The sequence below is a fragment of the Phyllobates terribilis genome, unplaced genomic scaffold (assembly GCF_046119375.1).
Source record: "Phyllobates terribilis strain yellow unplaced genomic scaffold, ASM4611937v1 Scaffold_4__5_contigs__length_816908805, whole genome shotgun sequence".
Classification (NCBI taxonomy): Eukaryota; Metazoa; Chordata; class Amphibia; order Anura; family Dendrobatidae; genus Phyllobates; species Phyllobates terribilis.
The window spans coordinates 683,527,698-683,553,427 of NW_027362764.1; the positions used below are offsets into that span (position 1 = coordinate 683,527,698).

General features: G+C 47.2%; 1 non-coding gene and 6 pseudogenes across 1 annotated transcript; all 7 read left to right on the forward strand.

The window, feature by feature from the left end:
- Positions 1 to 1,095: 1,095 nt before the first annotated feature.
- On the forward strand, positions 1,096 to 1,215 carry LOC141268760 (5S ribosomal RNA; annotated as a pseudogene).
- Positions 1,216 to 2,157: 942 nt separating this feature from the next.
- Positions 2,158 to 2,266, forward strand: LOC141268495 (5S ribosomal RNA; annotated as a pseudogene).
- A 621-nt stretch (positions 2,267 to 2,887) lies between these two features.
- LOC141268752 (5S ribosomal RNA) lies at positions 2,888 to 3,007 on the forward strand (annotated as a pseudogene).
- A 955-nt stretch (positions 3,008 to 3,962) lies between these two features.
- Positions 3,963 to 4,071, forward strand: LOC141269647 (5S ribosomal RNA; annotated as a pseudogene).
- Positions 4,072 to 9,692: 5,621 nt separating this feature from the next.
- On the forward strand, positions 9,693 to 9,812 carry LOC141269536 (5S ribosomal RNA; annotated as a pseudogene).
- A 6,017-nt stretch (positions 9,813 to 15,829) lies between these two features.
- On the forward strand, positions 15,830 to 15,944 carry LOC141270298 (5S ribosomal RNA; annotated as a pseudogene).
- Positions 15,945 to 16,884: 940 nt separating this feature from the next.
- On the forward strand, positions 16,885 to 17,003 carry LOC141267199 (5S ribosomal RNA). The gene has a single exon (XR_012321211.1). It is a non-coding gene; the product is annotated as a 5S ribosomal RNA (ribosomal RNA).
- Positions 17,004 to 25,730: the final 8,727 nt, after the last annotated feature.

Here is a 25,730-nt window from a genome sequence, read left to right on the forward strand (position 1 = left end):
CTTATAAAAAAATGTATCTATTTATTCTTGGATTGTCCATTAAAAAGAATCAGATTGCAGCAGGTACATACAATAATTAGTTATAAAGTAATTGTCCATTTGTCCATAATTAGCTTAATTGTTGATATTCACCCATCTTTCCTTGGATCCTGGCTGGTAAATCATGTCTTTGTCCAGCATGTGTCCAGGCCTACATGTCATCTGCTTCTCAGCATGAAGATACTGTGTCTTGTGGGGTGGGAAGAGCAAGAGAGCCCTCCCTTTCTGTACCATGAGCTTTTATAGCCAGTCGTATGGACACCTGTTCAACATATGGTAGTGAACCAAAAATACACACACAAATAGCGCATGTCAACTAGACACGATGGCTGAGGCATAGAACTCAGAAAAATGATTATCGATTAACATTCCAAATGAATTTCCATAATTAACCATTTAACAGAGACCGCCTGGGAATGCCAGGTGCTGTAGGCTTTTGCTTTTTCCTTCCTTCCACCAGCAGGGGGCACTCTCTTCTATGCCTTTTTTCCATTCCCTTTCACAAGTGCACACATTCATTCTCTTTTCTTTTTTTCATTTGCTTTCTCTCTTGCGCGATTTCATCTCTGCAAAATACCAGCATCCTTCTGATCACCGTGGGCCTCCAGCATCGTTGGTTATTTACTTTTAATACTAGGCTCCTTTTCACCAGGACCAGCGTCTCCCGGGTGGCTGGAGGCAACCACCGGTAACCCCAAGCAGAAGACCTTTGCAGGCACCACGACCCTCCCCCCTGAAGAGCAGCTCAAAGTCACTGGCAACCATCTCACCCTCTTCCTTCATTCACCCCTGGACGTCACGCTCCGCCCCCAAGTTACGGGTCCAGCTTGCTCTTTCTGTCACATTACCGCGATGAAGGGTTTAGCCTGCAGGAGACCCTGCGCCGAGCCATTTTTGAAGACACCTGATGCGGCGGGTGAATCACTGCTAAACAAACCACACCTGTAGGGACGGCACAGCCTTTGCATGAACCGTTTGGAGCCCGCCCCGTCACCGCCAGATTGCTCGCCACCAAGCGATCCTGAGAAAGGCTGGCCGGGCGATGGATCGAGCAGCGTTTACTGGCCATACCACATTGGATACGCCAGATCTCGTCTGATCTCGGAAGCAAAGCAGGGCTGGGCTTGGACAGTACTTGAATGGGAGACCTCCTGGGAGCACCGGGTGCTGTAGACCATTTTGATGACGTTTTGCCCTACTGCCCAGCTCGGCTAGCATGGAACGGCGCCTTGCCGGACACCGACCTTAAGTAACTTAGATGATGGAAGCCCCAAGGCCTCTGAGCCAGTTGGCAGCTAAGTACGCTACCCCGCCGCCCTTCACGCAGGCCTGACACCGAGCTCCTTACCACGGCTAGGAGTGCTCATTGACTCCGCAGTTCGCCGTGTGGAAATGATGGCGTTAAAAGCACCCGGGGCCGTGAAGGGGCCAGACTTTCAGCAGGTGCCCAGGGAAGGATTTGGATGCCGGCCGCCTAGCGAGGGCCAGCAGAAGTAACATGTTTCTCTGCAAAGAAGCTTGTGTAACCAAGCCAGACGGCTGCCAAAGAGCTAACCTCCGTGCAAGGAAGGCAAGGAAGGTGCGGAAGGAATTGGGGAGGGGGGTGTGTTTCCTGCTAGGGCCCTGAAATCATAAAACAGGCAGGAGAGTCTGACGCATGGTGACGGAGAGGTTGTAGGGGCAGATAGGGGGTGTTGTCACGTTCGAGAACGTGTGCATGCTGGCTTGTGTGTGAGAGTGCGCTTCCTAGGTGTGGCGCGCTGCAGACAGTTAAAGGGATTGTTCCCTTTCATTAAAAGTTAATCCCCGGCTGCAGGCTATTAGAAAGCAACTATCCACGCTCTACTCACCCTACCCGGGTCTACCGGTGAGTCTCGCCTCTGCTCCCGGTCTGTGGCATTGGCTGTGAAGCTGACGTTCCGTCGACAGCGCTGCAGCCGATCAGTGAGCTCAGCGGCTCTGAGTGGGGCCTTCTGTCTACAAGACCTTTTAAGGAAGCCAGCAAAAAAATTGAAGAGAAGGGAAAGCACAAAAGGACCTGGTCTTGCTGAACACTGGAAAGGGCATCCGGCAGCCAGCCTTCAAAGTAGAAAAGCAGCAAGTGAGAGGCTTGTCTGTGCCTACGGCCACACCACCCTGAAAGCACCCGATCTTGGAAGCTAAGCAGGGTTGGGCCTGGTTAGTACTTGGATGGGAGACCACCTGGGACTACCAGGTGCTGAAGGCTTTTGCTTTTTCTTTCCTTCCACCAGCAGGGGGCACTCTCTTCTGTGCCTTTTTTCTATTCCCTTTCACAAGTGCACACATTCATTCTCTTTTCTTTTTTTCATCTGCTTTCACTCTTGCGCTATTTCATCTCTGCAAAATACCAGCATCCTTCTGATCACCGTGGGCCTCCAGCATTGTTGCTTCTTTACTTTTAATACTAGGCTCCTTTTCACCAGGACCAGCGTCTCCCGCGTGGCTGGAGACAACCACCGGTAACCCCAAGCAGAAGACCTTTGCAGGCAACACGACCCTCCCCCCTGAAGAGCAGCTCAAAGTCACTGGCAAGCATCTCACCCTCTTCCTTCATTCACCCCTGGACGTCTCGCTCCGCCCCCAAGTTACGGGTCCAGCTTGCTCTTTCTGTCACATTACCGCGATGAAGGGTTTAGCCTGCAGGAGACCCTGCGCCGAGACATTTTTGAAGACACCTGATGCGGCGGGTGAATCACTGCTAAACAAACCACACCTGTAGGGACGGCACAGACTTTGCATGGACCCTTCGGAGTCCGCCCCGTCACGGCCAGATTGCTCGCCACCAAGCGATCCTGAGAAAGGCTGGCCGGGCGATGGATCAAGCAGTGTCTACTGGCCATACCACCTTGGATACGCCCGATCTCGTCTGATCTCAAATGCAAAGCAGGGCTGGGCTCGGACAGTACTTGGATGGGAGACCTCCTGGGAACACTGAGTGCTGTAGACCATTTTGATGACGTTTTGCCCTACTGCCCAGCTCGGCTAGCATGGAACGGCGCCTTGCCGGACACCGACCTTAAGTAACTTAGATGATGGAAGCCCCAAGGCCTCTGAGCCAGTTGGCAGCTAAGTACGCTACCCCGCCGCCTTCACGCAGGCCTGACACCGAGCTCCTTGCCACGGCTAGGAGTGTTTATTGACTCCGCAGCTCGCCGTGTGGAAATGATGGCGTTAAAAGCACCCGGGACCGTGAAGGGGCCAGGCTTTCAGCAGGTGCCCAGGTAAGGTTTTGGATGCCGGCCGCTTAGCGAGGGCCAGCAGAAGTAACATGTTTCTCTACAAAGAAGCTTGTGTAACCAAGCCAGACAGCTGACAAAGAGCTAACCTCAGGGCAAGGAAGGCAAGGAAGGTGCGGAAGGAATTGGGGAGGGGGGGGTGATTCCTGCTAGGGTCCTGAAATCATAAAACAGGCAGGAGAGTCTGACGCATGGTGACGGAGAGGTTGTAGAGTCAGATAGGGGGTGTTGTCACGTGCGAGCACGTGTGCATGCTGGCTTGTGTGTGACAGTGCGCTTCCTAGGTGTGGCGCGCTGCAGACAGTCAAAGGGATTGTTCCCTTTCATTAAAAGTTAATCCCCGGCTGCAGGCTATTAGAAAGCAACTAACCGCGCTCTACTCACCCTACCCGGGTCTACCGGTGAGTCTCGCCTCTGCTCCCGGCCTGTGGCATTGGCCGTGAAGCTGACGTTCCGTCGACAGCGCTGCAGCCGATCAGTGAGCTCAGCTGCTCTGAGTGGGGCGTTGTTTCTACAAGACCTTTTAAGGAAGCCAGCAAAAAAATTGAAGAGAAGGGAAAGCACAAAAGGACCTGGTCTTGCTGAGCACTGGAAAGGGCAGCCGGCAGCCGGCAGCCGGCAGCCAGACTTCAAAGTAGAAAAGCAGCAAGCAAGAGGCTTGTGTCTGCCTACGGCCACACCACCCTGAACACATCTGATCTCAGAAGCTAAGCAGGGTTGGGCCTGGTTAGTACTTGGATGGGAGACCACCTGGGAATACCAGATGCTTCAGGCTTTTGCTTTTTCATTCCTTCCACCAGCAGGGGGCACTCTCTTCTATGCCTTTTTTCCATTCCCTTTCACAAGTGCACACATTCATTCTCTTTTCTTTTTTTCATTTGCTTTCTCTCTTGCGCTATTTCATCTCTGCAAAATACCAGCATCCTTCTGATCACCGTGGGCCTCCAGCATTGTTGCTTCTTTACTTTTAATACTAGGCTCCTTTTCACCAGGACCAGCGTCTCACGCTTGGTTGGAGGCAACCACCGGTAACCCCAAGCAGAAGACCTTTGCAGGCAACACGACCCTCCCCCCTGAAGAGCAGCTCAAAGTCACTGGCAACCATCTCACCCTCTTCCTTCATTCACCCCTGGACGTCTCGCTCCACCCCCAAGTTACGGGTCCAGCTTGCTCTTTCTGTCACATTACCGCGATGAAGGGTTTAGCCTGCAGGAGACCCTGCGCCGAGACATTTTTGAAGACACCTGATGCGGCGGGTGAATCACTGCTAAACAAACCACACCTGTAGGGACGGCACAGCCTTTGCATGGACCCTTCGGAGCCTGCCCTGTCACGGCCAGATTGCTCGCCACCAAGCGTGTTACAACTCTCCTGTTAGGTTTTTTTTAGTTTGCTGGTCACATGACCATTTTGCCTATTTAATCCGGCTCCGCCCTCCTGGCTTTGCTGGACTTCATTTGTATTTACTACTGTTGAGCTAGCTTGTTGCTCTGTTGCCGTTCTCTGTTAGTTTTGCTAGGTCTTCTGACCCCTATGCCTTTTTGTTGTGTGTTTGTCTTTGACTGCTACTATTTCTGCTAGGAGGTGTCCAACTTTTCCCAGTCCCTAGATCTTGTAGGGATCCCTCCCTCACATCTATAGGTCTGCGTTCAGACTAGCTGAGGACTTTAGCGGGTCTGATCGCAGGATCAGGTTCCCCATTACATCGTAGTGATCTAGTTTAGTTCTATTGTAGGGATAGATCTCCTTTCTTTCCTTAGTCTCTGTAGCAGATCATAACAGTAATTCCAGCCATAAAAAAAAAAAAAAAAAAAAATTTCTCTAAGTAAAGACCTCCAGTTTTCCATCATGGTCTCGGTGCAAGATTTGGCTCAACGCTTGCAGGGACACTCTCTGGAGGTGACCAAGCTCCAACAACACGTGAGTAGCTGTTCTGGAGCGCATTTTGTGGAACCTAAGGTACGTCTGCCTGATCTATTTTTTGGCAAACAACAAGATTTTTTTTCTTTTAAAAATGCTTGTCTATTATATTTTCGTTTGAGACCCGGATCCTCTGGTGATGAATCACAGCGCATAGGGATCATAATGTCACTTTTGCACAAAGATCCTCAGGGATGGGCCTTCTCTCTCCAACCTAGTGATCCGTGCTTTAGATCAGTGGATAGTTTTTTTTCTGCTTTGGGTTTGTTGTACGATGATCCTGATCGTGTCTCATCTGCTGAGTCTGAATTAAGACGTTTGAGGCAGGGATCAGGTAATGTGGAAAAATATTGTTCTCACTTCCGTCGGTGGTCTGCCCAGGTGGGGTGGAACGATTCTGCTTTGAAAAGCTTGTTTCTTGCAGGGCTATGTGAAAGGGTAAAGGATTTACTGATTGCTTATCCCACACCTGGAAACTTGCAGGAGGCAATGCAATTAGCTATACGGGTGGACAGGAGACTGCGTGAAAGGGTTAATGAGAGCAAATCCTCTGCTATGTCAGCTTCGAGTCCTGAGAGGTTCTGTGCTGACAATGGAGAGCCGATGGAAATTGGGGCGATGGCACCCCGCTCTCAGGAAAAAGACCGCCGACTTTCTGAAGGCTTGTGTTTCTATTGCGGAAATTCTGGTCATTTTATTAAGAGCTGTGTGCTTCGTAAGAAGAAAGAAAAAAAAATGGTCAGTCATGCTCGTATTGCCTGTTTAAATTCTAAGGGATTATTCCTATCTGCCACTACTGCTGCTCAGGATGAATTAATTGAATTTCGGGTATTTGTGGATCGTGGATCTACTCTGAATGTGATTGATGGGGGATTCTTGGAAAAACTTAGATTAGAACCTAAAACTTTGTCATCCCCTATTGCTGTGGTTTCTGTCGATGGCTCTCCCTTGAAGAGTGTTACTCACAAGGTCTGTGAATTTCCCCTCACTATTAATGGTATTCATCAAGAGAATTTGGATTTGGTGGTATTGGATAATTTGCCTTCTTCAGTAATATTGGGGTTACCCTGGTTAAAATTGCACAATCCTGTACTGGATTGGTCTACCAATGAAATTAAGCCCTGGAGCCCTAAGTGTTATGACAAGTGTTGTAACGGGCACATTGCTGCTGTGGATAGAGGGGAATTGCCCGTACCTATTCAGGATTTTTGGAGAGTTTTTTCTGAGGAGGAGTCGCAGGTTTTGCCTCCCCATAGAGACTATGATTGTACCATTGAATTTGTCCCTGGCGCGACTCTTCCTAAGAGTCGTTTATTTAATCTTACTATTCCTGAAAGAAAGGCTTTGGAAGAATACATACAGACAAGCTTGGCCGCCGGTCACATTAGGCCTTCCAAGTCTCCTGTGGCTGTTGGATTTTTTTTTGTAAAAAAAAAAGATGGCGGTTTACGTCCTTGTCTGGACTTTCGTGAGATTAATAAAATTACTGTACGCAATCCTTACCCACTGCCATTGATTCCTGATTTATTTAACCAGTTAGTGGGGGCCAAGTGGTTCTCTAAAATTGATCTCCGGGGGGCATACAATTTGTTGCGCATGAAGGAGGGTGATGAATGGAAGACTGCTTTTAACACTCCTGTGGGTCATTTTGAGAATCTGGTTATGCCTTTTGGTCTCACCAATGCTCCAGCATTTTTTCAGAATCTTATTAATGATATCCTTAGACCTTTAATCGGCAAAAATGTGGTTGTGTATTTGGATGACATTTTGATTTATTCGCCGGATCTGGAGTCTCATTGGCGGAGCGTACGTGAGGTATTACAGTTATTAATGGACAATTCGTTTTTTGCTAAGCTGGAGAAATGTGAGTTCGCTGTACAGAGAATTAGTTTTTTGGGCTACATTATCTCCAGTGAAGGTTTTGAGATGGACCCGGTTAAAGTTCAAGCTGTGCAGGAATGGCCTAGGCCTATTGGTTTGAAATCGATACAGAGGATTTTGGGTTTCGCCAATTATTACAGAAAATTCATAAAAAATTTTTCTATTATTGTCAAACCGCTGACCGATCTCACCAGGAAAGGTGCTAATGCGGTTCAGTGGACTTCTGAGGCCATTGAAGCTTTTGTGTTTCTAAAGGAGAGGTTCACCTCTGCTCCCATCCTTATGCAGCCTGATGTGACTAAGCCGTTTTTGGTTGAGGTTGATGCTTCTTCGGTGGGGGTTGGTGCGGTGTTGTCTCAGGAAAACAAGGATGGAGTACATCCCTGTGCCTTTTTTTCAAAAAAATTTTCCGAGACTGAACTTAATTAAGATATTGATAATCGGGAATTGCTGGCGATTAAACTCGCATTTGAACACTGATGTCATCTCTTGGAAGGTGCTGAATTTCCCATTCAGGTTTTCACTGATCATAAAAATCTGATCTATCTTGATGCTGCCAAGCGCTTGAATGCCCAATAGGCTAGGTGGGCACTTTTTTTCTCGCGGTTTAATTTTTCCGTTACTTACATCCCGGGTACCAAGAATGTTAAAGCGGATGCTTTGTCTCGCAGCTTTTCTCCCATGGTCGGTGTTGAGGAGGAAGAGGAGACCATTTTACAAGAAGGTGTTGTGATTGCTGCTTTGGACTCCGTTTTGGAGGATGAGATTCTTAAAGCACAGGAGAATGCCCCATCTAACACTCCCCATGGGAGGTTGTTTGTGCCTAGGACCTTTAGGAGAGATTTGTTTGTTGAGTGTCATGAGTCTCGGTTGGCAGGTCATCCAGGAATTTCTGAGACCAAGAGACTTGTGGGTGCAGTTTTTGGTGGCCTGGATGGCAGAAGGAAGTCATTAAGTGGGTGCGCCAATGTACTGTGTGTGCAAGATCCAAGTCTTTGCATGCTCCTGCTGAGGGGTTGCTTTGCCCTCTGGAGGTTCCTAGTGCACCTTGGACACATCTGGCTATGGACTTTATTACTGACCTTCCTCCCTCTGAAGGTTTCACGGTCATCAGGGTGGTCGTGGACCGTTTTAGCAAGATGTGTCACTTGGTTCCCTTCATCAAACTGCCTTGCGCTAAGACACTCGCAAAGGCCTTTGTCAAGGAGATTGTCAGACTACATGGTGTTCCTACTGACATTATTTCTGATAGGGGACCTCAGTTCGTGGCTCATTTTTGGCGTGCCTTTTGTGACAGGTTGGGAGTTCATTTGTCGTTTTCATCCGGATATCATCCTGAGTCTAATGGCCAGACAGAAAGGAAGAACCAGGATGTTGAGCAGTTCTTGCGTTGTTTTTTGGCAGACAATCAAGAGGGGTGGTCTGAGTTTCTGCCACTTGCTGAATTTGCTCTTAACAACCATACATCCTCTTCTGCTGGGTGTTCGCCTTTTTTTTGTTGTTCTGGGAGACATCCGTCTTTTGGGTCATTTTCCAAATTGGTTTCGGCTGTTCCTGAGGAGGAGAGTTTTTCCGGTGATTTGGAGAGAGTTTGGACGGATGTGCGTGGTAATCTTCAGGAGGCTAACAAAAAATCTAAGAGGTACTTTGATAGGAAACGGCAAGAGGTTTTGTTTGCGGTTGGTGACATGGTTTGGTTGTCCTCTAAGAATCTGCGATTGAGGATTCCTTCTAAAAAATTGGGTCCCAAGTTCGTAGGGCCCTTTAAGGTACTTCAGATAGTTAACCAATCTGCTGTTAGGCTGGAGGTTCCTACGTCCTGGAGGATTAATCCGGTGTTTCATGTTTCTCTGTTGAAAAAAGCTGATGTGTCGGATGGTGACGCCTCTGCCACTGTTCCTCCGGTGGTGGAGGACGGGGAATATGAAATTTCCCGCATCCTAAATTCTAGACGGTATAGAGGGAGTTTGCAGTATTTCGTCGCTTGGAAGGGTTTCGGACCTGAGGATAACTCATGGGTTCGAGCGGATTATGTTTCTGCCCCCAGACTTGTCCGAGCGTTTCACAGGAGGTTTCCTGGTAAGCCTGGGCCTAGGGGATCCGGAGGATCATCTTAGAAGAGGGGGTACTGTTACAACTCTCCTGTTAGTTTTTTTTTAGTTTGCTGGTCACATGACCATTTTGCCTATTTAATCCGGCTCCGCCCTCCTGGCTTTGCTGGACTTCATTTGTATTTACTACTGTTGAGCTAGCTTGTTGCTCTGTTGCCGTTCTCTGTTAGTTTTGCTAGGTCTTCTGACCCCTATGCCTTTTTGTTGTGTGTTTGTCTTTGACTGCTACTATTTCTGCTAGGAGGTGTCCAACTTTTCCCAGTCCCTAGATCTTGTAGGGATCCCTCCCTCACATCTATAGGTCTGCGTTCACACTAGCCGAGGACTTTAGCGGGTCTGATCGCAGGATCATGTTCCCCGTTACATCGTAGGGATCTAGCTTAGTTCTATTGTAGGGATAGATCTCCTTTGTTTCCTTAGTCTCTGTAGCAGATCATAACAAAGCGATCCTGAGAAAGGCTGGCCGGGCGATGGATCAAGCAGCGTCTACTGGCCATACCACCTTGGATACGCCCGATCTCGTCTGATCTCAAAAGCAAAGCAGGGCTGGCCTCCGACAGTACTTGGATGGGAGACCTCCTGGGAACACCAGGTGCTGTAGACCATTTTGATGACGTTTTGCCCTACTGCCCAGCTCGGCTAGCATGGAACGGCGCCTTGCCGGACACCGACCTTAAGTAACTTAGATGATGGAAGCCCCAAGGCCTCTGAGCCAGTTGGCAGCGAAGTACGAAGGACTTTAACTGAAAAATCTCAAAAGAAGATACATTCATCAATCATTTTTTCTTTCCTTCTTCCTTGGCAATATCATTAAATTTCCATAATAATAATAATAGTAATAATAGTATCAATATCGGATTATAGTTATATAATGATGTGAATTCATGTTATGGTAAGCCGTGACTAATATTCATTTAATATGTATAATTATACTTCCCTATATCTAAATTGAAGCAATCGCGGGTTCAATCGTCATCATCTGATGTCATCGGGTCGTCGTCTCGTCTTCTTCTTTGTTCTTTTATAACACAGTCTTTAGATGAAAACTCCTTTGAAATAAATTACAGCATGTAGATATTGTACAGTCCATAATTGTGCTCATTATTGTTCAGTCCATAAACTGTACTCTTTATTAGAAAGATCATGTGTGTCACCATAACCAGTACTCAGTCCTTTATATACAGGACACATATGCCAGGTATTACCTGTTCACCAGCTTTCATTGAAGCGTTGCAGGTGATAAGAAACCACTGGCACGTGATGAAACTTGAACACAACACAGTACATATAGGATCATCGTCCTCTGCCGTCCTGGTGATCAGTGGTGTGAATTGTATTGTATGTAATGGACACAGTCTATTATAACACTCAGCATTCACACCTGTTACCTTCTGAGACGTCCGGATATCAGTTGCTTCTTCTTGTAACTTTTGAGAATCTCTTTGATTTATAAAAATTAAAAGTCTTTTTTAAGATAGAATTCATAATTGCGATGTCTTGATTGAAGTCTTCATTCCCTAATCTGATACCAAATCTGGCAGTTTTTCCTAACCTATAATATCACAGCGTACCATAGCAATCAGTAATATCCATCTAATTATTATCAAAATATTAAAATAAATTATGTTTGGAATAATAAACAATAATAGATAATAATTCATTATCAATCAAGTTCTCCATATGATAGAACATTTTTATGTCATAGGTGTAATTACCTTTTCCAACCCATAGGTGTCAGTGTATTTTGAAAAAACAAGTTTTTATATCTTTATTAAACCAATAATATCAAAGAATGTATACTCCTGAACCAAAATGAATAAATATATGAATGTATGAATGAATGAATGAATAAATGAATGAATAAATTGTTGTGTTTACTCAGAAAATGTAAACATTTTTTTCCTTAGCAATATATATTTAATGAAGCAATACTCTTGTATTAGACATTACTTTATTAAATATAAATGAGTTTTCTCAATTGAGATATTGAACTCAAATAAAATCAAATGAGAATTAAAAAATGAAAAAATAGAAAAATAAGAAGTATAAAGTAAGAATAAAATTTTAAAAATGAAAAATAAAATTAAGAGTAAAAATAAGAATAAAAATAAAAATAAGGCCTTTAAATTTTAATAACAAATGCAGAGTAATTATATTCTCCATAAAAAACACCCTTATATCTCCATTATTTGGATGATTTCATATTTGTCATAACCTTGTACCACCAAAAAATATTAAATTATGCAACTTTGCATGTAATACCCTTCTTAATTATACCATAGTACCTTATTATTATTTCTTCTTTATTAAAATGTGTGGAAAATAAGTATTGATCAAAAGTGATTATGTAATCAGGATCAAAAACACATTTTCCCCCTTAATACCAAAAATATTATTTTATAAAATTTATGTATATCTCAGAACCAAATTAAAAATAATTATTCTTCTAGAAATATTGTGCATAAATTTCATATCGATGAGTATCATAGATTTGACTAAAGAGATGTGTGTACCTATTTAGGTAACCATTAAAAATAATATTATAGTTATTCAAGAATATTATCATGTGGAAAATTATTCTAAATATAAATTTGCTTTGTAAACCATTTTGATGTGTGGTTGCCCTTATCCACTATTAGTTAAATCAAGAAATTATAATTATTAAAGAAATATAGAAATATATATATGTAGATAATACCTAATTATGTATTATAATTTCCTCAGAATTAAATATATTTTTGTACCTTCACATAAAGAAACATTTTTTTTTCAAACATACAAACATACGAGGCCTCTGTCACATCAATCACACTTAGCAGCTGCTGATTTACTCATCTGTCACCTTCACTCTGACATTCACAGATCTGTTCAACTCAAACATTCCACATATGAAGTTTTAGATATATATTTATATATATATATATATTTAACCCAAAATTGTTGTATCCCAATTTATTAATGCGCATTGCCATATCAATTGAATATCTTTATATTTCTTTGACTATTCCCCAAGTACATATTATATAATATGAGAGTAAGTCACTGGAATTTCAGACACTTGAAAAAACTCTTGTCTTAGATTCTTTTTTCACTGGCTGCCCGGTCTTAAGTTACATCAGTTGAAAATAGAATGAATGGGATCCTATATTATTAGCTCAAAGTTCAAAGGTCGCAGCTGTCACACGTCATGCTGTAAAGCTACTTTAATTTGCACGAACACTTCATGCACAGAAAATATTAGCAGCACAAAAGAATTAATAAGTATTACATATATATTATAGTTCAACTAGATATATTGTTATTATTTTAAAATGTTATACACATAAAATCATGCAATTTTTTCACTTCCTGTGTGAATAAAGAAATAAATCCATTTTAGAGTTCTTTGATCAAATCCTGCTTTGGAATGAAAACTCTAAGGAAATATAAGAAAATAAAATTAAATATCAAATTCATACAGAAACAGAATTATTTAAATATCTTATACATATATTGGTTGGTTCTAATGTAATTCAAAATATTGCTACTTAAATTTATATATATGAAGTTCTAATTTATTAATTAATATATATATATATATCTTATAAACGTATATATAAATACAATTATACGCAATCTCTACTTAGACAAGTGTATATATATATATATATATATATATATATGAACTATTAGAAACTATGTAACTACAATTTTACTGTATAAGATTATAAATAAATATTGAGACATTGTATTACATTTTGATACAACATTATAATTACAGTTTTTCCTTAGCCACTCCCTAAACAAAATCTTCTGTCTCTCTCAAATATCTCCAGGAACGCCCTATTTAGGAAAGACATTTTTCTATCCTTCAAAACCTCAGAGAACTGCCTGTTCTTCTGTCCACATTCCATGACGTCACTGTGAGTTGGTCGTCTCACCTGTCTCTGTCCATCAGTTTCAGCCATTTTCCTTTTTAGAGAATCACAGTTCTGACTGAGAATTAACTCATTCTGTGGAGAGATGGATCTTTGCACTGGCTGATATGGCTTATAACATATATGTAATCTTCTGCGTATTTGATAGAGTTCACTATGGGGATGACTCAGTCTAGGAGAGTTTGATATTGGCTTTTGGTAAGATTTTACCTTTCCTGGTTTTATAAATTTAGCTTGATTTATTTTCTTTTCACGATTCTCATGTTTTCTAACAAAATCCAGCATCTGCGCACATTCAAATAATGAATTTTTTTGTGATGCCATAACTTGGGAAACTGAATTTAGGAATTTGAATTTTTGTACAAAAGTTGTTATCATATGTTGTACTTTTCCATTTTTGATGAGAGCTTTGTACAACCGTTCAAATATGGACATGAATGTATATGTACATTCCTTCCTACCAATCCTTAGTTTCTGCAGATCTTCTGTGTTGGGAAAATCCTTTGTGACACAATAAAACAAATATCTTAATCTGTCCGAATCATTTTCCCATCCATTAGGAGAGTCATTTTCACAGGGCATTAAATGTAAACGTCTGGACAATGTCACAGGAATCCATATTTTAATAATTGATTCCTCTCCTCATTGGATAAATCAAACTTATCAGAGAAGCTCTCAAATGTCTCTGAATTTCTACAGGCATGGATTTTGACATCATATTTTGGCATGATTTTGTATAATTTCAGCAAATTTTTCCTCATTTTAATTTGGAGTTGAGCCTGGGTAATTCCAGAATTCTCTGATATTTTTAGTGGCTCTTGTACGTCCGTTCCTCCTACGTCACTCACGTCTCCTCCCACATCACCTAGTATGTCGGTTTCTCGTATGTCAGTCATGTCTCCTCCCATGTCAGGTTTCTGTATGTCCGTCTCTTGGTCAGACCCAAGGTCACCTTCAGTTACAGACACGTGTCTTACTTCTTGTTCATTTTCCACATTACAGTCTGAATCAGTATCACCGTCTGACACTTCTACACTATTTTCCTGCTTAGAAATCTCTAACACAAGACTATGAAAAAAATCTACCAAATGTAGAATATTTCTCAATTTCTGTTTGTCTCTATTTACCAATTTAGAAGTTAACTGTAAATTCTGCAATTCACATTCTTTGTATAAACTGAGCCACAAAACTTCTATGTCATCTCCTACATTAACTTTGAAATTAATATTACTTTGTTTAGCAAAATAAGAAATTATATCCATATTTTGCTTACCTTAAGATTCCTTGGCTTCTCTTTATCAGCACGTCCTGTCTTCAGTTCGTCTGATTCTTTTCCTGTGTGATTCTGTTCCTTGTTAGTACCTCTGCTTCCTGTCTTTCCTCAGTCTGTAGGTCCTTTCTGCTTCTCGTGACAAACTAGTGAATTTACTGACACGTGAACAACAGCTGTTCAGCTCGTCAGGACTCCCCCCTTGTTCACGGAAGAAATTCACTTACTTAATTTAAAAAACAAAAAAACAGGACTGGCTGGCTCACCATTGTAAAATAATACTCTTCCTGTATTATTTTTTTCTACTGAGGACTTCTCAAAGTATCAATATCACGATATTCTTATAAAAAATGTATCTATTTATTCTTGGATTGTCCATTAAAAAGAATCAGATTGCAGCAGGTACATACAATAATTAGTTATAAAGTAATTGTCCATTTGTCAATATTTATCTTAATTGTTGAGATTCACCCATCTTTCCTTGGATCCTGGCTGGTAAATCATGTCTTTGTCCAGCATGTGTCCAGGCCTACATGTCATCTGCTTCTCAGCATGAAGATTCTGTGTCTTGTGGGGTGGGCAGAGCAAGAGAGCCCCCCCTTTCTGTACCATGGACTTTTATAGCCAGTCGTATGGACACCTGTTCTACATATGGTAGTGAACCAAAAATACACACACAAATAGCGCATGTCAACTAGACACGATGGCTGAGGCATAGAACTCAGAAAAATGATTATCGATTAACATTCCAAATGAATTTCCATAATTAACCATTTAACAGAGACCGCCTGGGAATGCCAGGTGCTGTAGGCTTTTGCTTTTTCCTTCCTTCCACCAGCAGGGGGCACTCTCTTCTATGCCTTTTTTCCATTCCCTTTCACAAGTGCACACATTCATTCTCTTTTCTTTTTTTCATTTGCTTTCTCTCTTGCGCTATTTCATCTCTGCAAAATACCAGCATCCTTCTGATCACCGTGGGCCTCCAGCATTGTTGCTTATTTACTTTTAATACTAGGCTCCTTTTCACCAGGACCAGCGTCTCCCGGGTGGCTGGAGGCAACCACCGGTAACCCCAAGCAGAAGACCTTTGCAGGCAACACGACCCTCTCCCCTGAAGAGCAGCTCAAAGTCACTGGCAGCGATCTCACCCTCTTCCTTCATTCACCCCTGGACGTCTCGCTCCGTCCCCAAGTTATGCGTCCAGATTGCTCTTTCTGTCACATTACCGCGATGAAGGGTTTAGCCTGCAGGAGACCCTGCGCCGAGACATTTTTGAAGACACCTGATGCGGCGGGTGAATCACTGCTTAACAAACCACACCTGTAGGGACGGCACAGCCTTTGCATGGACCCTTTGGAGCCCGCCCCGTCACGGCCAGATTGCTCGCCACCAAGCGATCCTGAGAAAGGCTGGCCGGGCGATGGATCGGACAGCGTCTACTGGCCATACCACCTTGGATACGCCCGATCTCGTCTGATCTCGGAAGCAGGGCTGGGCTCGGACAGCTCTTGGATGGGAGACCTCCTGGGAACACCGGGTGCTGTAGACTATTTTGATGACGTTTTGCCCTACTGCCCAGCTCGGCTAGCATGGAACGGCGCCTTGCCGGACACCGACCTTAAGTAACTTAGATGATGGAAGCCCCAAGGCCTCTGAGCCAGTTGGCAGCTAAGTACGCTACCCCGCCGCCTTAACGCAAGCCTGACACCGAGCTCTTTGCCACGGCTAGGAGTGCTTATTGACTCAGCAGCTCGCCGTGTGGAAATGATGGCGTTAAAAGCACCCGGGGCCGTGAAGGGCCAGGCTTTCAGCAGGTGCCCAGGGAAGGTTTTGGATGCCGGCCGCCTAGCGAGGGCCAGCAGAAGTAACATGTTTCTCTGCAAAGAAGCTTGTGTAACCAAGCCAGACGGCTGACAAAGAGCTAACCTCAGTGCAAGGAAGGCAAGGAAGGTGCGGAAGGAATTGGGGAGGGGGGGGTGATTCCTGCTAGGGCCCTGAAATCCTAAAACAGGCAGGAGAGTCTGACGCATGGTGACGGAGAGGTTGTAGGGGCAGATAGGGGGTGTTGTCACGTGCGAGCACGTGTGCATGCTGGCTTATGTGTGAGAGTGTGCTTCCTAGGTGTGGCGCGCTGCAGACAGTCAAAGGGATTGTTCCCTTTCATTAAAAGTTAATCCCCGGCTGCAGGCTATTAGAAAGCAACTAACCACGCTTTGCTCACCCTACCCGGGTCTACCGGTGAGTCTCGCCTCTGCTCCCAGCCTGTGGCATTGGCCGTGAAGCTGACGTTCCGTCGACAGCGCTGCAGCCGATCAGTGAGCTCAGCGGCTCTGAGTGGGGCGTTGTGTCTACAAGACCTTTTAAGGAAGCCAGCAAAAAAATTGAAGAGAAGGGAAAGCACAAAAGGACCTGGTCTTGCTGAGCACTGGAAAGGGCAGCCGGCAGCCAGACGTCAAAGTAGAAAAGCAGCAAGTGAGAGTCTTGTCTCTGCATACGGCCACAGCACCCTGAACACACCTGATCTCATCTGATCTTGGAAGCTAAGCAGGGTTGGGCCTGGTTAGTACTTGGATGGGAGACCGCCTGGGAATACAAGGTGCTGTAGGCTTTTGCTTTTTCCTTCCATCCACCAGCAGGGGGCACTCTCTTCTATGCCTTTTTTCCATTCCCTTTCACAAGTGCACACATTCATTCTCTGTTCTTTTTTTCATTTGCTTTCTCTCTTGCGCTATTTCATCTCTGCAAAATACCAGCATCCTTCTAATCACCGTGGGCATCCAGCATTGTTGCTTCTTTACTTTTAATACTAGGCTCCTTTTCACCAGGACCAGCGTCTCCCGTGTGGCTGGAGGCAACCACCGGTAACCCTAAGCAGAAGACCTTTGCAGGCAACATGACCCTCCCCACTGAAGAGCAGCTCAAAGTCACTGGCAACCATCTCACCCTCTTCCTTCATTCACCCCTGGACGTCTCGCTCCGCCACCAAGTTACGGGTCCAGCTTGCTCTTTCTGTCACATTACCGCGATGAAGGGTTTAGCCTTCAGCAGCAAGTGCAAGACGTGTCTCTGCCTACGGCCACACCACCCTGAACACGCTCGATCTCATTTTATCTCGGAAGCTAAGCAGTGTCGGGCCTGGTTAGTACTTGGATGGGAGACTGTAAAATAATACTCTTCCTGTATTATTTTTTTCTACTGAGGACTTCTCAAAGTATCAATATCACGATATTCTTATAAAAAAATGTATCTATTTATTCTTGGATTGTCCATTAAAAAGAATCAGATTGCAGCAGGTACATACAATAATTAGTTTTAAAGTAATTGTCCATTTGTCCATAATTAGCTTAATTGTTTAATTGCTGAGATTCACCCATCTTTCCTTGGATCCTGGCTGGTAAATCATGTCTTTGTCCAGCATGTGTCCAGGCCTACATGTCATCTGCTTCTTAGCATGAAGATTCTGTGTCTTGTGGGGTGGGCAGAGCAAGAGAGCCCCCCCTTTCTGTACCATGGGCTTTTATAGCCAGTCGTATGGACACCTGTTCTACATATGGTAGTGAACCAAAAATACACACAAATAGCGCATGTCAACTAAACACGATGGCTGAGGCATAGAACTCAGAAAAATGATTATCGATTAACATTCCAAATGAATTTCCATAATTATCCATTTAACATTTCCCCCTTTTTGAGAATAAAAGGACTTTAACTGAAAATTCTTAAAAGAAGATACATTCATCAATCATTTTTTCTTCCCTTCTTCCTTGGCAATATCATTAAATTTCCATAATAATAATAATAGTAATAATAGTATCAATATCGGATTATTGTTATATAATGATGTGAATTCATGTTATGGTAAGCCGTGACTAATATTCATTTAATATGTATAATTATACTTCCCTATATCTAAATTGAAGCAATCGCGGGTTCAATCGTCATCATCTGATGTCATCGGGTCGTCGTCTCGACTTCTTCTTGGCTCTTTTATAACACAGTCTTTAGATGAAAACTGTAGCGCCGGCGCCCCTGCCCTCTGCTAGGCAGGGACGCTGTTCCCCTCACCTCCCTGCTCCGTGCCCGGCGTCCTCCTCCAGCTCTGCTGGCAGCGCGCGCTCCTTCTCGGCCACTGTGCTTAGGGCGCGCGCGCTCTCCCTCCCTCTTAAAGGGGCCGCGCGCGCCGTCCTAAGGAGTCCCCGGCCAATGGCCGGAGGACTTCACCATATATAAGGCACCTCCTCCAAAATGGAGGTGCCCGAGCAATGTTGTTGCACTGTTCTACTCTGCTTCAGCCCTCAGGTCCCGTTGCCAGTTACCTGCCAGTTACCTGCCTGATTCCTGCCAGAGTCCTGCCAGTTTGCTGTCTGTTTCCTGCCAGTTATTCCTGCTACCTGCCTGCTAGCCTGAGGTCCGACGGTCTGCCTTTCTACTCCTGTCAGTCTGTCTATGGACCAGCTTGCCCGCTCACCTGGGAGCGCTCCTCCGCTACCTGCCTGCTTGCCTGCCCGGAGGCTCCGCCGTCACGTGCTGTGACCACCAGCTATTCCAGAGACGTTTGCCCGCTCACCTGGGAGCGCTTCTCCGCTACCTGCCTGCTTGCCAGCCCGGAGGCTCCGCCGTCACGTGCTGTGACCACCAGCTATTCCAGAGACTCTTGCCCGCTCACCTGGGAGCGCTTCTCCTCTACCTGCCTGCTTGCCAGCCCGGAGGCTCCGCCGTCACGTGCTGTGACCACCAGCTATTCCAGAGACTCTTGCCCGCTCACCTGGGAGCGCTTCTCCGCTACCTGCCTGCTTGCCTACCTGGAGGCTTCGCCGTCACGTGCTGTGACCACCTGCTATTCCAGAGACTCTCGCTTGCTCACCTGGGAGCACACATCCTCCATCTGCCTTGCTAGCCTACCTGGAGGTTCAGCCATCACAGGTCGTACCTACCCTTTACCTAGAGACTGCCCCGGTCACTTGCCGTGACCTCCAGCCCGTTCACCCAGAGACTGCCCCGGTCACTTGCCGTGACCTCCAGCCCGTTCACCCAGAGACTGTCCCGGTTACTTGCCGTGATCTCCAGCCCGTTCACCCAGAGACTGCCCCGGTCACTTGCCGTGACCTCCAGCCCGTTCACCCAGAGACTGCCCCGGTCACTTGCCGTGACCTCCAGCCCGTTCTTCCAGAGACTGTCCCGGTCACTTGCCGTGACCTCCTGCCCGTACACCCAGAGACTGTCCCGGTCACCTGCTGTGACTGCCTGCCTGGTCGCCACCCGCTCCCTTACAAGGACCGCCCCCTTGTATAGTAGCTCAGAGGTTCCGCCTCCCAGACCCGTTACAGTTTGCTCGGGCCATGGAACCCGGTGGCACCCAAGCTCCCTCGCTCTCGGACCTCTGTCATGAACTGTCCCGTCAGAGGTCGCAACAGGAGTCCATCCTGGGTCAACTGCGGAATGTCAATTCTCGCCTGGATACTCTGACTGCTCCACCAGCAACCACCGCCAGTGCCATGACTCACAACCCGGCAGCTCCGCTGCCCACCAATACCATGGTATCCTACCCCGGACCCCGGCTTTCTGCACCTCCTCGCTTCGGAGGCGACTCCGCCCAGGCTCGGGGCTTCATAAATCAGTGCACCCTGCACTTTGAACTATTGTCCCACCAGTTTAACTCCGACCGGGCCAAAATTGCCTTCATCATGTCCCATCTCACCGGGGAGGCCCTGGCCTGGCTAAATCCTCTATGGGAGAGAGGAGACCCCCTGGTGTCCGACTTGCCTGCCTTCCTCACGGCTTTCCGGAAAGTCTTCGACGAACCCGGACGGAAGACCTCATCCGCATCATCTCTGCTACGCCTCCGTCAGGGAAGTCTCACCGTGGGCCAATATGCCATACGGTTCCGTACCCTTGCCTCGGAGCTGGCCTGGGATAACGACGCTCTGGTATCCGTCTTCTGGGAGGGTCTGTCCGGCCGTATTAAAGATGAACTTGCCGGTCGGGACATTCCTACCACTCTCGATGACCTAATAACTCTTGCCACCCGGATTGACCTACGGTTCCAGGAGCGTGCCAAAGAGGTCACCCGTGAGAGGAGGTTTCCACGTCTAGCTCCTACCTTTCAGAGACCCGTCACTCCCTCCATCTCTCCCCAGGTACACTCTCCTGAGTCTATGCAGGTCGACCAGACCAAGATGGTAAAAACCCGTCAGGACTTACGCCGTGCCGAGGGGAGCTGCTTCTACTGTGGCAGTAAGGAGCACCGGATCCGTGCCTGCCCAGAGAGGTCAGGAAACGCCTGTGTCTAGGTTCGCTCAGAGAGGTCGACCTAGACAAGAATAAATCCTCTCCATTTCTGCTGCTGTCAGTTTCAATCGTCTGCGGGGAGAACCGTTATTTCGAACTAGCCCAACTGGACTCTGGAGCAGCCGGGAATCTTATTTCACAGTCCCTGGTAGAGAAATACCGCATCCCCACCAAACCTCTGGCTGTACCCTTGTCTGTTGCTGCCGTGGATGGGGGTCTCTTACCACGCCCCATCCAACTCATCACCGAATCCATTACTCTGCAGGGGGGAATGCTGCATTCTGAGAGTATCTCCTTTCATGTTCTGCCTGGACTCTCTCACGCCCTCTTGCTAGGTCTCCCTTGGCTCCAGAGACATGCACCCGTGCTTGACTGGCAGACCGGAGAAGTCCTTCGCTGGGGACAGGACTGCCATAAGACCTGTCTGGTTCCCATCCATCCCATCCGTCCTTCTCCTACCCCAGCTAATCTACCTGGACTTCCGATTCCTTATTGGTCTTATGCTGATGTCTTTAATAAAAAGGAAGCAGAGACACTACCCCCTCATAGACCATACGACTGCCCTATCGACCTGTTACCCGGTACTACTCCTCCCCGTGGGCGTATTTATCCATTATCCGCTGCTGAGACCCGGTCGATGTCCGAATATATTGAGGAGAATCTGGCCAGGGGATTCATCCGGAAATCTACCTCCCCGGCGGGAGCAGGCTTCTTCTTCGTAAAAAAGAAGGACGGCTCTCTCCGTCCCTGTATAGACTATAAAGGCCTTAACCAAATCACGGTGAAGAATAAGTACCCCCTTCCGCTCATTCCGGAGTTATTTGATCGTCTGAGAGGGGCTAGAATCTTCACCAAACTGGACCTCCGTGGGGCGTACAACCTGGTTCGTATCCGTCAGGGGGATGAATGGAAGACGGCATTCAACACCCGGGACGGCCACTATGAATATCTGGTAATGCCCTTTGGTCTCTGTAACACTCCTGCCGTCTTTCAAGAGTTGGTCAATGACATCTTCCGGGACCTTCTCTACTCCTGCGTAGTAGTGTACCTGGATGACATCTTGGTCTTCTCTCCGGATCTCCAGACTCACCGGAGGGACGTTCGTCAGGTCCTGCTCAGGCTCAGGCAGAATCACCTCTTCGCTAAATACGAGAAGTGCCTCTTTGAGCAGACCTCGCTTCCGTTTTTGGGATACATTATTTCTCAGACCGGCCTACGAATGGATCCAGAGAAACTGTCTGCCATCGAGAAATGGCCTCGACCGGAGGGGTTGAAGGCCATTCAGCGGTTCCTGGGCTTCGCCAACTACTACCACCTCTTCATACCACACTTCTCTTCCCGGACTGCCCCAATTTCCGCGCTCACCCGTAAGGGTACTAATCCCAAAGAGTGGCCGCCCGAAGCAGAGGAGGCCTTTCTTTCCTTAAAACAGGCCTTCTCTTCCGCCCCGGTGCTGCATCGCCCGGTCGGCAACAAGCAGTTCTTCCTGGAAGTTGACGCCTCCTCCTCTGGAGCCGGAGCGGTACTTACTCAAAAATCATCTTCCGGGAGGATGGTAACTTGCGGCTTCTTCTCTAAACTCTTCTCCTCCTCAGAGCGCAATTATTCCATAGGAGACCGAGAGTTATTGGCCATCAAACTGGCATTGGAGGAGTGGCATTACCTGCTCGAGGGGGCTCTTCACCCGGTAATAATTTACACGGAAAACAAGAACTTGGCTTACCTCCAGCATGCCCAGAGACTTAACCCGCGCCAAGCCCGGTGGTCCTTGTTTTTTGCCCGCTTTGATTTTGTTCTTCATTTTCGCCCGGCTGACAAAAACGTCAAGGCGGACGCCTTGTCTCGATCCTTTCTGGTGTCTGATCTCGAGGAAGATCCGAAACACATCATCGATCCCGCCAGAGTAATGCAGGTGGCTCCCGTGAGTCTAAATCGTCTCCCTCCCGGAAAGACGTTCGTATCAGTACCTGATCGGGAGAAGATCCTTCACTGGGGTCACTCGTCTAAACTGGCTGGCCATGCCGGTCAAAAAAAGACCCTCCAGCTTATTACCCGGCACTACTGGTGGCCTACCCTGCACAAGGACGTAATAGACTTTGTTTCTGCCTGTGTGTCCTGCGCCCGCAACAAGGTTCCGAGACATCTGCCAGCCGGTCGCCTCCTTCCGCTCCCAGTACCTGCTGCCCCCTGGCAGCATATAGCAATGGACTTTATAACAGACCTCCCAGTCTCTGCCGGTTGTACGGTCATTTGGGTGGTCGCTGACCGCTTCTCCAAGATGGCTCATTTCGTTCCCCTGCCAGGCCTCCCGTCTGCACCCGAGCTAGCTAAAGACTTTATTCGTCACATCTTCCGTCTTCATGGCCTGCCCCTCCACATCGTGTCGGATCGTGGGGTACAGTTCACCTCACGCTTCTGGAGAGCCACTTGTAAACTGCTAGACGTCACCCTGGACTTCTCTTCCGCTTACCACCCACAGTCCAATGGTCAAGTGGAGCGGATCAATCAGAACCTGACCAGTTACCTCCGGCACTTCGTTAATGCCCATCATTCAGACTGGGTGGATCTCCTACCATGGGCCGAGTTCTCTTATAACAATCACGAGAGCGAATCTTCCTCCAAATCCCCGTTTTTTGTAGTCTTCGGTCAGCATCCTCGGATTCCTTTTCCTGTCTCCACCTCTGTGGACAACCCGGCTGCGGAATCTCTCGTTGGCAAATTTTCCTCCATTTGGGAGAGTACCCGATCCGCACTCCTTCAGTCGTCCGAACGGATGAGAAGACACGCTGACAAAAAACGCCTGGATCCTCCACAATTTCGTCCCGGAGATAAAGTCTGGCTCTCATCTAAATATGTCCGACTCAAGATACCTTCTTACAAGTTAGGGCCTCGGTTCATCGGCCCCCTGGAGGTCATCAGTCAGATCAACCCGGTGGCCTATAAATTGAAACTCCCGGCCAACTTACGGATCCCTAACTCCTTCCATGTATCTCTCCTCAAACCTGTGGTACTTAACTCTTTTTCCAAGTCTACAGGTACGCCTCCTGCTCCGGTTTCTGCTGAGGACGAGTTTGAGGTAGAGAACATTCTTGCCACCAAAAGGGTAAGAGGAAAGACCTTTTTTCTAGTAGATTGGAAGGGGTTTGGTCCTGAGGAGAGAACGTGGGAGCCCCGGGAGAACATCCATGCCCCTCTTATCCTTGCTAAATTTCTGTCTGGCCTAAAAAAGGGGGGGCCTAAAAAAGGGGGGGCCTAAAGGGGGGGGTACTGTAGCGCCGGCGTCCCTGCCCTCTGCTAGGCAGGAACGCTGTTCCCCTCACCTCCCTGCTCCGTGCCCGGCGTCCTCCTCCCGCTCTGCTGGCAGCGCGCGCTCCTTCCCGGCCACTGTGCTTAGGGCGCGCGCGCGCGCTCTCCCTCCCTCTTAAAGGGGCCACGCGCGCCGTCCTAAGCAGTCCCCGGCCAATGGCCGGAGGACTTCACCATATATAAGGCACCTCCTCCAAAATGGAGGTGCCCGAGCAATGTTGTTGCACTGTTCTACTCTGCTTCAGCCCTCAGGTCCCGTTGCCAGTTACCTGCCAGTTACCTGCCTGATTCCTGCCAGAGTCCTGCCAGTTTGCTGTCTGTTTCCTGCCAGTTATTCCTGCTACCTGCTTGCTAGCCTGAGGTCCGACGGTCTGCCTTTCTACTCCTGTCAGTCTGTCTATGGACCAGCTTGCCCGCTCACCTGGGAGCGCTCCTCCGCTACCTGCCTGCTTGCCTGCCCGGAGGCTCCGCCGTCACGTGCTGTGACCACCAGCTATTCCAGAGACTCTTGCCCGCTCACCTGGGAGCGCTTCTCCGCTACCTGCCTGCTTGCCAGCCCGGAGGCTCTGCCGTCACGTGCTGTGACCACCAGCTATTCCAGAGACTCTTGCCCGCTCACCTGGGAGCGCTTCTCCGCTACCTGCCTGCTTGCCAGCCCGGAGGCTCCGCCGTCACGTGCTGTGACCACCAGCTATTCCAGAGACTCTTGCCCGCTCACCTGGGAGCGCTTCTCCGCTACCTGCCTGCTTGCCTACCTGGAGGCTTCGCCGTCACGTGCTGTGACCACCTGCTATTCCATAGACTCTCGCTTGCTCACCTGGGAGCACACATCCTCCATCTGCCTTGCTAGCCTACCTGGAGGTTCAGCCATCACAGGTCGTACCTACCCTTTACCTAGAGACTGCCCCGGTCACTTGTCGTGACCTCCAGCCCGTTCACCCAGAGACTGCCCCGGTCACTTGCCGTGACCTCCAGCCCGTTCACCCAGAGACTGTCCCGGTCACTTGCCGTGATCTCCAGCCCGTTCACCCAGAGACTGCCCCGGTCACTTGCCGTGACCTCCAGCCCGTTCACCCAGAGACTGCCCCGGTCACTTGCCATGACCTCCAGCCCGTTCTTCCAGAGACTGTCCCGGTCACCTGCTGTGACTGCCTGCCTGGTCGCCACCCGCTCCCTTACAAGGACCGCCCCCTTGCATAGTGGCTCAGAGGTTCCGCCTCCCAGACCCGTTACAAAAACTCCTTTGAAATAAATTACAGCATGTAGATATTGTACAGTCCATAATTGTGCTCATTATTGTTCAGTCCATAAACTGTACTCTTTATTGGAAAGATCATGTGTGTCAGTTGATAAGAAAACAAAGTCCATGGATGAAATGTAGCTTTAATATCTGTGCCTCCTGGACTTACGTTGGATCGTCTTTGGAATCTTCCGTGTGTCCGCACTGGTCTCGTGTCACTTTTGGAACAGATGTGACGTCTTTGGTCAGTAAAGCAAGGGTTAACTTGACACTTTCCTGCTTTATATAGCACCATAACCAGTACTCAGTCCTTTATATACAGGACACATATGCCAGGTATTACCTGTTCACCAGCTTTCATTGAAGCGTTGCAGGTGATAAGAAACCACGGGAACGTCATGAAACTTGAACACAACACAGTACATATAGGATCATCGTCCTCTGCCGTCCTGGTGATCAGTGGTGTGAATTGTATTGTATGTAATGGACACAGTCTATTAT